Here is a 17,410-nt window from a genome sequence, read left to right as displayed (position 1 = left end):
TTTGACACCAGTATCACATAGGTGGTTTGTTATCTGTCTATCACTGCATGAAACATTCCCCTAAAACCCAGCTTAAAACTGCAAATATTTATTATCTCATAGATTTTCTAGAAGTCAGGAATTCAAGAGCTGCATAGCTGGGTGGTTCTGGCTCAGGCTCTGCGATGATGCTGGAGACTGGGGTGGAAGGCTTCCGAAGGCATTGGAGAATCTCACTTAAGTGTCCCTCCCTTAGCAGGAGGTTCTAGTTCATTGCCACATGGGCCACTCCTTAGGGCCAGTCATACAACATTGGTGCCTGGCTTCCCTGAGTTGGGGAGGAGAGAGACAGGATGAGAGGGAGGGAGCCTAAGATGCAAACCTTCATCTTTCCTACCTTGATCTCAGAGGTGGTGCATCATCAGTTCTACATGTTGGTGGTCACCCATTTGGCACCATATGGAAAGGGGACAGCAGGACGGTGTTGGTACAGGGAGGCAGGGACCAACAAGTGCCATCTTGTTGGAAGCCAGATTATCAAAGAAACATGTACAAAGGAGGTTGTTTATGAACTGTGTCTCGGGATGGATGGGGTTTTGTGCGAAGAGCAAAGGAGGGAGTGAGTCAATATGGGCGTGCGGCAAGTGTTGATACGGGCACTTCTCAAACGATGACATACATGCACGTGACATCGCGTGCTAATTCACGCAAATGCACATGAATGGGTTGAGTATCATTTCAAGTGCAGGTGGTTGTGTTGGACGACTAAATTGAAACCAGAGCATTAGATGGTAGAAACCAATGGTAAGGCCAATAGATGTCGATCGGCTGGCTATGGAGGAGACTCGCTGCTGCTTTTGCTCAAGTGAACCATTTTTGAATGTCAATTTTAGGGCGAATTTGATGGAGGCAGGTAGTGGTGGAATTAGAGGTGGAGGCCATGAGGCTAATAGTGTGAATTGAGATCCAGCAGTAGTAGACAACCGAGGAAATGAAAGCATGACACTCCTGCCAAGCCTTGGAAGGTGGTATTGATGGGAGCGGGCTACGTCTTGCATAGAGAACCAGGTATTGGGGGAGCCATCCGAGCCTGGGGTCATATGTCAGCTTGTTTTCATTAAAAGAAGAAAGAGGGTTCAGAAGTTGAGTGAACCGGTCAACATAGCTAGATGCTACAGAGATCTGTGAGAGTGACACCGAGCACGTTCATTCTGGTGGTGATAAGGTCACAGATGGACTTGAAACGATGTCCTTTTTTCTCCTTCATATTTTCTGTCTTTTAGTGTTTTTCTTTCTGAAACCGGCCTCCCATGTTCATTATCAGGACCTTCCCCACCACTGTCCTCCTCCGCCCACAAACCTACTTATGTCCTTATGCATCATACCCTGAGACAAGGAACTCGTGGTAACAAGCAGTTCTTTACTTCTCACATCTCTCTGCCTTTGACTCTGACAGCACACCTGGACTCTGGGGCTTGCCCCGGGCACCACTGCAGGTGGCTGACCCTTCAGCAGTGCCAACGTTCTTGGAGCTTCTCCATAGACTCTGACGTGTTATTGCCCCTCCTTCCAGGGGCTTTATCCTTCCTTGAATTCCTGAACACTCTCCCTTCTGGGTCCCCTCTATGGCCTTTCTCTTCCTTTCTGACTATACTCGTCCTGCTTCTTCAGGTACTGCTGCTCCTTCTACAGCCTCAGGCCACTTCCCTGGCTCCCAGACTGTCCCACGTAGCTTTGCCTCTGCTAGTGATCCAACCGTGCTTCCCCCAGGAGACCCCCGTGTCCTGATTTTCTGCTCTCACTTCTCCCTCAGGCTTCATCCTGCTCTCACAGTTGCCTCTTTTGGGACAGCTTCATCTGTATGCTCTGCCAAAGGCACAGTTCAGTGTGTCCAAATTCAGCCCATCACCTCTCTCGCCAAGCTTGCTCCGTTCCCTGCACGCTGTTTTCCCGGGAGAGGCATCTTCTGCACTCAGTCCCTCGTCCCTCAGTCCCATACTTTGCATCCCCTCTCTCCATCTGCCTGGTGTGAATCACTTTCTGGGTCTCTTTATTTCTCTTGGCTGGGATACATCTCTACTTTCCAGGGCCATGTTCTCACTTTACATTTGCTGTTTTGCTTCCTGTCCTATGGCTGTCCATACTCTCCCATCACTTTTTAAAACTTTGCCCGTTCCACATTCCTGAATAATAGGTTGCATCAGAGGACTATCCTGTCCAGAAACTGTCCACAAGCCCACATGGTCTTCCATCTCCTGAACCAGCCGTCCTCGCTTCAGTCCTGTGCTCTCCCCCCAGGTAGCTGTTTTCCATCCAAGCTGAGCATCGCTGGGATTCATCACACCTGTTCCTCGCCTTCGTGCCCTGTCATCCTCAGGTTCTCCTTCTACCTGGGTACTCTCGTACCCCGCTCTCCCATGCTGGTTGGGAAAACTACTCCTGTGTTCCTCCTTTACTCGCACACTCAATACGTCCTGTCACCATATGTGTGCGGTTTTCCCCCTAAAACTAAGCCATTCTCTGTGATGCTAAGAGGGTGTCCTACAATTCAGTTCAATTTGACACTACCTGGAGAAGCCACAGGTGAAGGGCTCAGTCCCACAAGACCATTTCCACTGCAGATGACAATTGCAAGCAGCTCAGCCACCAAGTTACTCTGTCCCCAGCTTTTCTCTGACTCGAGTACAGATCAAAGCTTCCCACAACCCCCTCCTTGGATTGCATCATTTGCTAGAACAGCTCACAGACCAAAGGGAAACATTTCCTTAATGTCTTCTACTTTATTTGATAATAAAGGACATCATATAAAAGATACAGGTGGAGAGATTCATAGGATGAGGTCTGCGAGGGTCTCGAATTGGGAGCTTCCATCCTCCTGGAGTTGGGATGCACCACCCTCCCAACCATGGATGCGCTCAGGATGGAGAGGGGCTGGAAGGTCCAAGCTTCTAACCATGACGTGGTTTTCCTGGCGACCAGACCCCATTTTGTAGTTTTGCTGAAGCCCACCATGTCTTGCCCCGTTAGAACAAATGACACTCCTATTACCCAAGAAGTTTCAAGGGACTTAGGAGCTCTGTATGAGGGACCAGGGTCAGAGGCCAAATATTAGAAGAAAGGTGCTCCCAGTGATTTAATCACTTAGGAATCCCAAGGGTTTCAGGAGCTCTGTGCCAGGAACCAGAAGCAGAGCCCCATACATTTTTTTCCCTAGCATTTTACCCATCTCCATACTTTATCCATCCCATGAGGCTAACATTCTGTTGTGCGCACTGTCTCCTCTGACTCTGGCATGCGTTATGGACCCTCGTCTCTGGCACTCATCAGTTCCTACCGAGGGAACCAGGACACCTGAGGCTTCCTAGCCACGTAAAGTTGATTTTTTTCATGTTCCAGTTTTCTCATCCATAAGAGAGTTATTATGTGGAGTACCTACATCTAGAGATGTTTGCAAGACAGATAAGTTAGTGAGGCACGTAAAGTACCTTAAAATACAGGCACATGGTAAAGGCAGGCCCTTCCTATTGTTTATCTTTGGTCTTATCTTCCTCCCTCTTGCTCTGAAATGCTTTACCAAGGATGGCTTCATGTTATACTTAGAATAAACCCCAGATTCCTTATACTGACCTATTTGGCTTTACACGGTGAGCCTCCTGCCCACCTCCCCAGCTCCACCCCATGGCATTCTCCCATTACCACCCTGCTGGTATACCAGTTGTCTTTTGGTTTTGTGATCCAACTAAGCATGTACCAAATTAGGGCATTGCCTGTGCCACTTCCCCTGCCTGGAACCTCCTCTCTTCTTCCCACAGAAAGTGGGTTACATGCTCTCCCGTCTTCACGTTTATTAGCCCACTCTTACTCCCCTCTTGGCGCTCCGTCACATTGGAAAGCATTTTCATTTTTTGCCCTCTTAGGTGTGTTTTAATGTTTTTCTGCCTTTCCTTAAACACATGAGTCCAGCTCAGAGGAGGTGCACACTGGGTGTTTGTTGAAGAAATGAGTAATGACAAGACACGCTGCGGATGTTCACTGAATGAATGAAAAGCCAGAGGTTGAACGTGGTGGACAAGTGTTAGCAGCGCAGCCATCGCGGTTTCTTAGACAATATAGCCAGGCCGGAGACAGTATGAGGGAACAACTTTGATCTTTTAACCTATTTGTTGTAGAAGGAAGTTTGTCTTCCACCTAAGGGAAGTCGGTTCTTCATCAAGTATTGAACTTATAGATTAGCATGATTAACCGAAAATGTGTAGATTATTCAATATATGGATGATTTATTTCTAGATGCTATTTTTATATTATTCTTTTTTTGCTGGTTTCATGTCTCTAGACTTTTTACAATTCTTTTTCTGTATTTTTTTTTTTAAACAGTGTCAGAGAAAGGCTTCACGTTTCCCATTCTAGTCCATGCCTAGAAAATAGAGAGTGATAAATTTTAGGAATGTTAAGGATTTTGGAGCTTAATTATTTAATGTCTTACATGAAAGCTATAAATCTGCTGTGCTGTGCTGTTTGTTTCTACTGCTTGCTGAAGAGATGCCTTGAGTCCTTTTTCATTTTATTGTAAAGGTTTGTGTCAGAATTAGCCATGTGGACAATGAAAGAATTCCTTGAATTCGTCCAAAATGTGGGTTGACTCAGGAGGAGTAGAATTGCGTAAAATTGATTATATACATTTTAAGTTATGCTTTTTATATTCCGTAGAGAAATTTCTCTCCTCGTTGTTTTTCACTCGACTTTTATAACGCTAAAAATTAAACAATTTGAACATTGTATAAAACTGGGAGCCAATCCAAGTCAGAAACAGATGTTTTATTAAATATGCATCTTTTCAAAAATGGATATAATTTGGAGGATTGTTCTGTTTGAGAGATGGGAGATAAAATTTGGGTTAGATAAATAGGTTACTTATGTCAATTTGAACATTTATATACACATCTAGAAATATCCAGGGTGACCCCCTGAAACCTAGATATATACATTCTCTTCTTATGTGAGCATGCCTTTTTTTTTAAAGATTTTATTTATGTATTCATGAGAGACACGCAGAGAGAGGCAGAGACACAGAGGGAGAAACAGGCTCCCCATGGAAGCCCGATATGGGACTCGATCCTGGGACCCTGGGGTCACGACCTGAGCCGAAGGCAGACGCTCAACCACTGAACCATCCAGGTGCCCCATGAGTGTGCCTTTTATTATTTTTTTAATAGCCACCCAAAAAATCTACCAAAATGAAAATTCCCCTCATTTTTCCTTCAGAAATTTGGTAGGTCACTGAGACTCAAAAGAAAATTGAATAATGAATGAATAAGCCTGGGATTAAAAAAAGGTTTTTTTAGAGGCACCTGGGTGGCTCAGTTGGTGAAGCATCTGCCTTTGGCTCAGGTCGTGATCTCAGGGTCCTGGGATTGAGCCCCACGTCCAGGATCCCTGGTCAGTGGGGAGTCTGGTTCTCTCTCTGCTCTACTCCCCCTGCTCTTTGATGTCTCTCTCTTTCTCTCAAATAAATAAACAAAAGATTTTTAAATACCTCTGAAATATATTTAGGTTTTAAAAATAAGTTTATCTTCTCTTGTTTTTGCATATGTGTGTGCAAGTCTGGTGCAGACGTTCAGACTCGGGTGCTGCCAAGCCTTGGGAGCCCTGAGCTGAGTCGTGGTGTGGATCCCTTGAGGGCCCTGTGAGCTCTGCAGCTACCTCCTGCTCCTGCTTTCTGTATGCTTTACTCTGACACGTGGCCCCTCCCACCCTCCTCTCCCAAGGCTCTCTTCCGTGCGGCTCCTAAGAGTTTCTTAGAGCCGTCACCTCCACCGAGCCTGGCATTTTCTATTCCTTTTTTTTTTTTCTTTAAAAGAGTTTATTTATTTATTCATGAAAGACACAGAGAGAGGCAGAGACACGGGCAGAGGGAGAAGCAGGCTCCCTGCATGGAGCCCGATGTAGGACTCGATCCCAGGACCCCTTGAGATGAAGGCAGACACTCAACCACTGAGCCACCCAAGTGTCCCTGGCACCTTCTATTCCTTTATGACTGGTACAAGAGCTCCTGCAATTCATTATGAGTACTTGCTGTGAGGATGCCCTCCCTCACAAGAAGACATGTCCTCTAGGACGGGGGTTGTCCCGTTAGTCTTCAGAATTCCTTTCCTGGCCTCATATCTTATTTGTGGTCTGCGCTCAACCAACACCGTAAAGTGAAATGATAGGATTTCTTCTTTTTTTTTTAAATTATTTATTTTTGATAGTCATACAGAGAGAGAGAGAGAGGCAGAGACACAGGCAGAGGGAGAAGCAGGCTCCATGCACCGGGAGCCCGACATGGGATTCGATCCCGGGTCTCCAGGATCGCGCCCTGGGCCAAAGGCAGGCGCCAAACCGCTGCGCCACCCAGGGATCCCCGAAACGATAGGATTTCTAGACAAGATTTGTTACAAGTTATTTAGGTACGAAGGGATACAATCATGCCAGTGCCCTCTTGGAAAGTCCGAGGTGGGTGTATGAATGGTACCTTTTATGAAGGTATTTAGATCTTCCTATCTTATTTTCTAGGTATCCTTTGGACCTGCTACCCAGAGTGAATGGGAATGGCCATGAACGTCTTCATGAGCCTCCAAACCTTCAGTTGTAAAGATGAAAGTATATGGAGAGGCTTCCTTGAAACATTATCCTAGTGTGGGATATATCACTCCCCGTTCCACGCCTCGTATTCCTCCAAAGGTCTGTATGCTTTTGACTCATGTGTTCTCCGCATGCTAAGATTCTATCAAAATGATATAATTGTATGGTAACATTTGCTAACATATTCATGAACTCTAATATTGCTAATATATTAGTGACTCATAAATATTGCTCTAATTACTGCTTCCCCCTTTTTAATCCACCTTGACTGTTTGAAAACTATCATCGCGGGCCATGTATGTCTTTAAAAGATTCCTTCCTAGGGGCACCCGGCTGGCTCAGTCAGAAGACTATGTGATTCTTGATTGCAGGATCTTAGGTTCAAGCCCTATGTTGGATGCAGAGATGACTGAACAAACAAACAAAAAAGCCATTTATAATAAAAGATCCTTTTCTATGTCAATGAATACATATGAAGTACAGTGTAAGTCTTCACAGGTGATAAGTATTTGACAGGGCGTCATTTCTATGTCAAAACGAAGATTAAACAATAATGTCACGTCACTTTCAAAATAATCAGCTATTTGTAGTCATATTTATCTGCCTTTTTTTTTTTTTAATTTATCTGCCTTTTAAGGCGTTTGATTATAGGGCATCCACTCCAAATGTAATGGTAAAATCAAGACGTATTTTGAGAAAAAAATTATTTTCGTCTAAAGAATTTATTCTTTAACCTTTGAGATATGCTATTCGGCACATGACTTACATCTTAGAATTTTGCTTCAAATACAAGAAAGGATTCCTGCATCATGTCCCATGGTGAATCATGCAGCAGAAATCACGTGAGGAAAATGGAGTATTTGTGTGGATGAGGGTTGGCGATCTGCATTGTCCCTTGAGTTCGATGGCTAACCCGGAGGTGGCGTAATTTAAGTATGGATGTCGTGAAGGGTCCCTCCCTGTCTCTGACTCCTCAGCGTTGAGTTTCTCATACAAAATCCCCTCTGGGAGAATGTTACGCTGTGACTTTGCACCTAATGGGTTAGCCATGAAGAAGAAACTAAGAGTATTTGGAACGTATTTAACCTCCTAGAGCAGGAGACGTAGTACAACGTGCATGAAGGATTGGGGGTGAGTAGGCTCCAGTAAGAGAGGTACTGGGAGATTACGGGAGAGAGGGAAGCAGGACGGGTGGAAACATTCCTGGCTGGGGCGGGCCAGCTTTGAATACAGCTCAGTCCAGCTACAGATGAACAGACTTCTTTCCAGGGACTTTAACTGGGCTAGACGACCACACAGTAAGCACTACATAATGGGAATATTTATTTTGTTCTATCAGTTGTTAGGTTTATCAGGTTTTAAAAGAAAGCATATGCTAATATGGTTAATCATTCTGTCTCCCTTGTGTACCTTAAAAAAAGAACCATCAGGGCAGCCCCGGTGGCTCAGCCGTTCAGCACTGCCTTCAGCCCAGGGCATGATCCTGGAGACCCGGGATCGAGTCCCGTGTCGGGCTCCCTGCATGGAGCCTGCTTCTCCCTCTGCCTGTGTCTCTGCCTCTCTCTCTCTCTGTGTCTCTCATGAATCAATAAATAAAATCGTTTAAAAAAAAGAGCCATCAAAATTAAAGCAAACGGAAAGAAACAAAAGCTCAACCTTAAAATAATAATCAATGAACATTTTTCTGTGCCCCATCACAAGAAAAAAAAAATTGTATTGGCCAGTCAGACATAATTCATACTAATGTCTGTAGAACTTTCCTGAAACACACATGGAGTTAACTTTGCAGTTGTGTATGTAGCACTGGCCTGCGGTTTAGAGCCCAGATATGACCTGGGATTGGGTGAAGTAGGAATAGCGCCAGTTTTTAAGTTGTAGTATTAACGTTACAGCGTGAGAATAGCACCTACTGTGTGCATCACTCATGCACTGTGAGGTTGTCGTTGCTATCAATATCAAATAGCCTCCTTCTCACGGACAGAAACCATGTCAGCTGTAGATTCCCACGGTGTGGGGACTGAGAATGTGGGATAGAAATGATATTCCTTGTCGCACCGGAGCCCGGGTAGCAAGATAGATGGAAGGGAAACTACCTGGTGTGAGTCCAGCCCCACCTTTTGCAGCTCCGTGCTCTTGGGCTAGTTGGCTAGCCTTCCCTCTGGTTCCCTTGGATGTCCAAGGAGACTCAGTTCTGCCTCTGTCTGCCTCAAAGCCCATGACTTATATGACTTAGTGTGTGAACATTGGTTTTTCTACCTGTAAAACAGATGTCATGATAGCTACCCTGCACGGCTGTAGAAGGGTCGGCGATGTTGAACGCCGTCGTGATTGTTGTTACATATGAATTCACTTTCCTAAATATATTTTAATCAACAGCGTTCTTGAAACCCAGAAGAAGTAAATGTGCTAGTTGTTATGAGTAATCAGAGCATCATTAAAATAGGACCCTGCCTTCCTACAGTTTATTAATGCACTATTGGCTTGCTGCCTTTGAAACCCAAAGACCTCATCTACTTGGTACTAATATTCCTCAAGCACCATGAGAAGTGCATTAAATGAAGTAGTCTCTCTTTCCACTTACTCTCCTTCCTCGAGCTCTAGAATGGTGAGTGTCAGTCACAAGATGAGACTCTGTGAAAGAGCTCACAGGGAGCCACTTTGCCTTGTTGTGATCCTCACTTGAAAGTGGAAGGAGCGGCACGTTGCTTGAGAATCACCCTTTAAAGAGAAGAGTCCAGGTTGGGATGACAAGAATAATGCTAAACGATCCTGGGGGTGACTTCTGCTCGAAGAGACACTAGTGTTGTCATAGTGGGGGCCAAGCAAACAGGGCAGTGTTTGGTCTTGCCCATCCTGACCCTTGGCTGTAGGCGAAGAACACTGGCTGCCTGCTGAGGCTTGCTTCTTGCAAGCAAACGATCTCCAAAACATGGATCGACTCTTTACACGAATTGCATTTTTCGAGGATTTAAAAGTCTTAATTTAAATAAAGCTAGATCGCACGTAGATATGCACTAAATTGATTGTCATCGTCTACGAAGATGTAACAGAGCCCAGATGAATACCGACGGACTTGGAAGCTTCAACCTGTCTGTTTATCCTAAATCGTCACGCTGCACGAGGACCAGGATGGTGGGATGTGGCATCTACAGTTGGCCGCACCTGCAGGGGTGTTGTGTCATGATTAGCAGCTTGCCTCATTAAGGACCCAGTTAAGAATCGCTCCTTGAGGGATCCCTGGGTGGCGCAGCGGTTTAGCGCCTGCCTTTGGCCCGGGGCGCGATCCTGGAGACCCGGGATCGAATCCCACGTCGGGCTCCTGGTGCATGGAGCCTGCTTCTCCCTCTGCCTGTGTCTCTGCCTCTCTCTCTCTCTCTCTGTGACTATCATAAATAAATAAAATTTAAAAAAAAATGTTTAAAAAAAAAAAAAAAAGAATCGCTCCTTGCCACTACCAGCTACTTCCGGTAACAACCCCAAAGCAAAGTTATGCGAGCAATAAAACATTGCCCTTGAAGCACGCACACTCATCTCTTTTATGGGCTGGACCAACATACCTCTTTCTTGTTTTTGTTTTAATAGGGACAAAGGTGTTGAGATGGAAAAGACGTCAAGCGTATGTCCGTGGAGGCATTTCTAAAGGCGTCTTCCTAGAAGGACGATGTAATGGTGAGTATCCAAAGGACCCATTGGCTTCTGCTGACTTGCGCTATTGATGCATTTGCAGCCTGGGTAAATCAAATCTCGCCGTGCTTTCGGGCTCCTGTGGTAGTCGGAATAGTTTCCTTCTTCAAAAATCTATTTGAAACGAACCAAAGTGCAAAGCCGTGATTTCAAGCTCATTTGCAGTGTGTATAATGGTACATGTTGGAAATTCGGGGCTTTGTAATAATTGCTTGTTCCTCCAAATAGCCACGATGTCAGCTGAGTATATCTCATTAATTAGCTGTGCATAAATGAGAGGCTCATCTTTCTGATAAACCGCTCCAAAATTTACCCATGGGCCACTGGAGGCCTACTCCGTTCTAGAGTGAGCTTCTGCAGCTACGAGGGCATTTGAATGGTGGCCGTCCCTTCAGAATGACACCCAAATGCTAGACATGTTCTAACCCAGGCAGAGGGCCCACTGCGGCCACGGGATCTTTCTATCTGGAGAACAGATCCCAACGAAGGGGAGATGGGTGGGATATTTCTGTGATCTATGGATGTGAGCGCTTGTTAATAAAATCGTTTCGCACCTTGAAACCTGGGCCCGTTCCTTCCCATACTTAAATTCGAGAAAGGTTGTGTTTTCATGTGTTTCAAGTGAATGGTTATGTCTTTCCATGGCTGAGCTGTCGACTCGAGCCCTGAATGATTATATATCACTCACATATTCATTATCTACCGTTTTTCTTAACAATTTGAGCGGCACAGCTTCCAAATATTTCCCGCCATGGAGACCGCAAATGGCTTTTGGCTTCTTTACAGCCCATTGCATGACTTCCATATCTTTAGTCGGTGACAAACTTCTGTAGGATTCCTGGATTCTACAAGATTGTCAAGGTCATATTTTTTATGAGACCCTTGTTCCCAGCAAACTGGATTTCCAAATCCCTCTCTCATGTCCTGCCATAAAACTTTTTTCCTCCCCTAAAGATAATTTTTTAATTAGCAAAGACTCACGCTGTCCCCCTTTTGTTATTAACATGCAAATTTGGAAGATGATTATAGATGGCAAAACGGTTACTATTTTTAGCTCGTGTAGGTTATTTTACCAAAGGTATTCCATGCACACACACATTTCTCATCAGCACATACAGCAAATCATCATTAACAGCACATTAGGTAAATCCCTTTGTCTTCTGAATTGTGCCATGAGTTTCCCCCCCCCTGTTTTTATGTCGTTTTTCAACCTGGAGGAGCGTTGCTATCTAACGGGGGCACAGAGTCTTGGAAATCTGTCTTCCTTCTCACACGATCACATTTTGGAACGGCGGCCCGGTGCAGCTTGGCCATAATCATTTCGGTAGCCGCTGTGCTAGGAGCACTCTGTTTAATATAATCAGGCTGTCCTGGTTCCAAGGAGAAGCAGTAGTAATAGGTCTGGCATCGCGCTCCGAGCCGTGGACGAGCCACAGCTCATAATGTGACAGCTCACATAATGAAACCCAAAGGGAACATTATATAAAGTGCGCAATCAGGAGAGGAAAATGAGGACTTCTGAATCTAGAAAGACCTCTCACTTCTTGGGCCATGTGCACTTAGGTTCAATCTGCATTTGAAACCACCAGGCAGTATGGACCCGTGTGTGCAGGAGGCTGCCTACCTGCCCGTCTGAATCGGGGTGGGCTTTCCGATCATACTTTGGGGTGGCCGGGATGAGGGGTGATCCCAAGTTGGAGCTTCTCGTGTTGTATCCCGAGGATGGCGTGGCTGGATGAACAGCTCATGGCAGGGAGTTTTCGTGTTCGTGGATTCTCAACGTGTCTACATGGGAGCTGAAAGCTCCGTGGGTCTTCATCTGGGTCATTCACGAGGGGTGCAGGCTTTGGTGGCCAAGCACCCACATCTGTGCATCGGGGTGGGGGGGCGCTGATGCCTTGATCTGGGGCTGCTGCTAAGTAGCCATATCTGGGTGATCAGGCTTCTGATATACGTAAAGAATAGAGAGGCAGGCACCCGTTCCTCTTTGTTACGGGGAATCTGTGGTTATGAATGAAGGAAAGCAACTCCTTAGGAAGGACAGATCATTCATGAAGCCTCTTGATACTTGAAAATTTCAACACATGCCACTTTAGTCACATTTTCTCTACAACGTTGACTGAGCATGTTCTGGTTTTGTAACCTCTGTGAAAGGAGACTCTTTGCAATGGATTTTCTTTCTTTTTCAAAAAAATTGAAAAAAATTTTAAACTCAACGAATGAGAGTTCAGTGATTCATCAGTTGCAGGTAACACCCAGTGCTCATTCCATCCTTTGCCGTCCTTAGTGCCCATCACCCAGTTACCCTGTGCCCCCAACCTCCTTTGCGATGGATTCTTATAGGGATCTGGGATGGTCTTGGGGAACCAGCATTAGAAATCCCTTGATTTTATTCCCAAGATGGCTTGGTTCATCTCAAAACTGATGACCAAGGAAAAGTCCTTCCACGGTGGCTCTGGAATCATAATTTTCATTTTCAGGTGAAGTCATCCAGAGATGAGCCAGGAGTTGGGAAGTCCAGTATGATAGGGAAATGAACGTATGAGTATTTTGAAGATCCTGATAAGGACTACTCATCGCCTAAGAATAAATTTGAATGCTGAGATAGTTTGTTTATGCTCTTTGTAGTTCTGAACACAGTATGCCAACAGATCTATCCATGCCAATGGATCTTTTATTGAATATTTTGTGATTCAGGATTGCCTGGGTGGCTCAGTGGTTGAGCATCTGCCTTTGGCTCGGGACGTGACCCCGAGGTCCTGGGATCGAGTCCTGCATCGGGCTCCCTGCAGGGAGCCTGCTTCTCCCTCTGCCTGTGTCTCTGCTTCTCTCTGTGTGTCTCTCATGAATAAATAAATAAAATCGGTAAAAAAAAAATATTTTGTGATTCAGAGGGACACAGTAGTTCTGCAAATCCAATTGGTACAGTAACTGGGATCAGACTTAAATATAGAAATATAAAATATACATAAATATAATAAATAATGTAAACATATGTAATTTTATTATACATGTTATCATATAAATAGAAATACTTTGTTTTTGGGTCTCCTCGATTCTTTTCCTTTCAACTAGTTTTCCGAACCCATAATCTTTCCTTTGTATCAATACAATACTGCCTGCCTCCCCCCTGCCAATTTAATGCTGCTTTTCTGTCAAAATGATCCATTTCAGAATAGAAAAAAAAGGGGGGCAAGTGTATCTAGTTAAGTAGATCATTTTACGCTATTTATGAGTTATTTATGCATAAGTTAATTTTGTTGCACTCTGGAGGACATAAATGAACTCAGCTTTTGGGTAAATGACCTCAATACATGTAGAGGCATAAGGGGAGCCAGCTATGGCCTGTGGGCAGGTCACCTGTTTTTATAAAGTTTTATTGGAACACAGCCACACCTTGGCATTGACTTTTTCCTCTACGGCTCTTCTACACTGCTGTGCCAGAGTTGAATGATGGTTCAAGAGCACAGGGCCCGGAAAGCCAAAAATACTTATGTGCAATGAGCTTTGCCAATCCATACTTTAGGGCATGGCATGATGCTTTGGAGGGTAGGAAGGCCGTTCGTGGTGAACATCTTGGTTTCACAAAGCAGTCACGAATGGAAATATTACCTTATTATATATGCGCGTATGTATAAAATACACGTATATACGCACGTACATGCATATAATAGACGTGTATGCGTGTATTATGTACGTACACATGTAGATGATATATGCATATGTACATAGATGTTTTCCCTTTGGGAATTCTATTAATGCCTCCTCTACATACAACCTTTCAGACACAGAGCAGGTCTTTGTGACCATGCATCAGTGGGGGCTGGGAGCACTCGGGAATGGCACCTGTGGAATCTCTAGTCACCGGAGAGAGATTGGATGACCATCCACGCAGCACGTGTGAGGCCTCTGACACGCACCGCCGAGCACGTGTCCTCTTTAGCTTTTGTAGCAGTAGATTCCGATTGCTGTGTCTGTTAGGGCTCAGGTTTACAATGAAGCCAGTTGACCGTGGGGAGCCACCTTGACTGATGTTACCATGGCCCCGGTCCACTTGTCTTGTGATCTAAAATAAAAGAACACTTGATTAAGTGCAGGCAATTATTGTGATTTTTTTTTTTCTTCTGCTTCACTAAACTTTTGAACCAAGTGCATTTCCTAAAGTTAAAACCAGGGAGTTCATTGATTCCATCTTTGGTGTGTTTGAGAATTTGAGAGCAACATAATTCTGACTCAGCATGCTTCCCTGAAGTGGGTAATTAATATCAATAGGGAACGGGGTTGTTTTGTTTTTCTCTGGCAGGTTGTTGGATGTCGTACTTGGCGTGCTGTGGTAGTAAATATTAACAAAATATATTTCGGTCGCAGATGATTGAGGATCTTTTGCTTAAGAATGTTCCTTTCATATGCCCTATTTCTTTCCTTTTCCGTAGTGAGTGCTGAAACAGGATTTTCCATGATGTCCCTGAGTATGAATTGATTTAACCATGACGTGGGGTGGGTGGGGGAATGCAAAACTTAGGAGTTTGAGAGGCCAAATGTCCCCTCGTCCCCATGAACCTGGTTAATATACTAGCCTGGAGCAGTGTTCATCCTTCCCTCACATGAACCTTCAGTGTCCTTAGCATGCAGTTGGAAATTGAAGTATTAAATTTTCACTCTTCACCCCGTATCTGGCACACTGCATGGCACACAGGAGATTCTCGGGAAGTGTTGGGTGAGTGCAAGTCAATGTGCTCAACCGTGTTGTTTTGGAGTGGGGCAAGACCTCGTCCTGGCTCAGCAGGCCACGTGGGCCAGTGACAGTGCACGAACCCTCTTACCTCCTCCCGTCCCTTCAGCTGAAAAGGGAAAGGAGTGAGCCTGCATGAAAAGGGAAAGGAGTGAGCCTGCATGATGGCCCCTTTTGTCCGGCCTTGTCTGAAGCTTCTCTACAGATTAGCCCAGAGCTGACCACCCTCTGAGAGGGCGCAACCTTTTTCTATTAAGCAGAAAATCCTTCTGCAGTTCTTTCTTAATATTATTACATCATTGCAAAAATACGCGATGGCTCAGTAAGAGGGTTCTGACCGCTGACTAGGATATGTGTGTTGGGGAGGGTTTCCCACACCATGAAGCAGGTCTCTGACAGCAGCTGAGTGTCCTACAATTCAACCTGATGCCAACACTGTCTACCTGGGGACAGTGTCAGACCTCACAGGGTCAGGTCTCAGCCCTACAAGACTGGCCAGCCGACACTTCAGATACCAGTTGCAAGTACTTGTGCTTCTGACCCACGACGAGCTGTATAGATCAGAGCTTCCAACGACCCCCTCCTTGGGTTCCATTATTCTGCTAATTTGTAACTTTACCTTGGCAGCTGGTTCATAGAACTCAGAGAAACATGGTAGTCACCAGATCAGAGGTTTATTATAAAAGGCTATAGCTCAGGAACAGCCCAGTGGAAGAGACGCGCAGAATAGGTATGGACACAGGGCACGAAGCTTCCTTAGTCTTTCTACATGTGCCTCTTCCCCCGAACCTCCCCATGTTCACCACCCTGGAAGCTCTCTGAACCCCATCCTTTTGGGTTTTTATGGAGGCTTCTTCTTTAACAGGCATGGTTGATTCAATCATTGGGCATTGGTGATTGATCCAACCTCCAGCTTTTCTCTTCTTCCCCAGGGGTCAGAGGCAGCTAGGTCAGAGATAGGAGAGAAAGTTCTAACCCTCTTTTTTTCTTTTTTTTTTTTAAGTTTTAACCCTCTAATCAATCACAGGGATGTCTCTACTAGCAACCAGCACCCAATCCTAGATACTTTCCAAAAATCACCTCATTCACACACCAATGAGCATCTTTAGCCTTCTCACCACCTAGTAAATTCCAAGGGTTTTAGGAGTTCTTTGCCAGAAAGATGAAGATCAAACTTATTTTTCTTATTGCAAATCACAAACATCACATTCAGGAAACCAAACCTTTTATTTTCACCCAGAGATGAATAAGTATTATTTTTCTCCCTGAATTTTGTGAATCTGGAATAAAAAGAAAATAAATACAATCTCTTACGGCCTTTGTCTATAGGTAGTAGGCAGTTGGAAGCAATGAAGTGTAGACTCTACAAAGTTTTTTTTCTTTTCCATCTGGTATTTGTTCTAGTCTCATATATATGCACAGAAGAATATAAATTATTTAGCATTGACTTATCTGTAATTAAGTCTTCTAAATGGACTAGTATTTTAGCTGCTATATTTTCTTCTCAATTACTTAGAAAATTCAAGCCTTCCTTGGGGAATGCTTAGTCTTTCACTTCTGCTTTTAATGGTAATTGATCGGCGTGTTCAAATTATGCTGTTCTGGGAAGAAGGTTAACAAATAAAATCTGGCAAGGTGATAAGCAAAGGGCGTCAGATGAATGAAGAGCACTCTGTGTCCAAGATGTGTGTCCTCATTAATTTCTTACCTTTCCAAAGTTACAGATTCATAGTGAAGGTAAAGTTTACAAATGGGAAATGTGCTGGCTTCAGAATAGGTATTCCTGTGATCTGTCACTATTAGGATTTTTGTTTAAAAGCCTTTTATAATCATGACTTTGATAGAAGTCTTGACGAATTTAATTCTTTTCCTTTTAAAGATTTATTTTGTTTTAGAGGAGTGAGAGAGAGAGAGATCAGTGGGAGGGGCAAGGAGAAGGAGAGAGAATCCTCCAGTTGACTCCCTGCTGAGTGCAGAGTCCTACCTGGGGGACCTGGGGTTCGACCTGGGGGACCTGGGGTTCGGTCTCATGACCCTGAGATCATGACCTGAGCCAAAAGCAAGAGTCAGATGCTTAACTGACTGCACCATCCAGGCGCCCCTATTTTAATTTTTTTGATAAGACATCATAAGTTTAAAATATTTAAACCAAATACTTGCCCAAAAACCAATGAATGAGGGGACTATAGCTGGCAGTGAATAATTGACATTTATCATTTTATGCTTGGAAACCTCAGATCACCGTAAACATCTTACTGTGCCGATCATCGATCATGTTTTACCATCAACAAGTTGTGTCAGGTACTTAGAAACCATTAACCATTTGTGTGGTTAAGTCCTAGAACGAGTCTTGGAAATGATGTGACATCAGCCATCGCTTACACTTTTTAAAAG

At 44.5% G+C, this 17,410-nt stretch overlaps 1 protein-coding gene across 11 annotated transcripts in view; it reads left to right on the top strand.

The window, feature by feature from the left end:
- The window catches only part of NLGN4X (neuroligin 4 X-linked), a 298,947-nt gene that overhangs the window by 26,576 nt on the left and 254,961 nt on the right, over positions 1-17,410 (top strand). For all 11 annotated transcript variants that reach the window (XM_026015327.2, XM_072743578.1, XM_072743580.1 and 8 more), the window contains 2 exons: positions 6,532-6,699; positions 10,183-10,269. The gene's annotated coding sequence lies outside the window, so the exon portion shown is untranslated. The remainder of the gene's footprint in view (positions 1-6,531; positions 6,700-10,182; positions 10,270-17,410) is intronic.

Source organism: Vulpes vulpes, chromosome X (genome assembly GCF_048418805.1).
Source record: "Vulpes vulpes isolate BD-2025 chromosome X, VulVul3, whole genome shotgun sequence".
Taxonomy (NCBI): domain Eukaryota; kingdom Metazoa; phylum Chordata; class Mammalia; order Carnivora; family Canidae; genus Vulpes; species Vulpes vulpes.
This window is presented reverse-complemented; position numbering and strand designations above follow the sequence as displayed.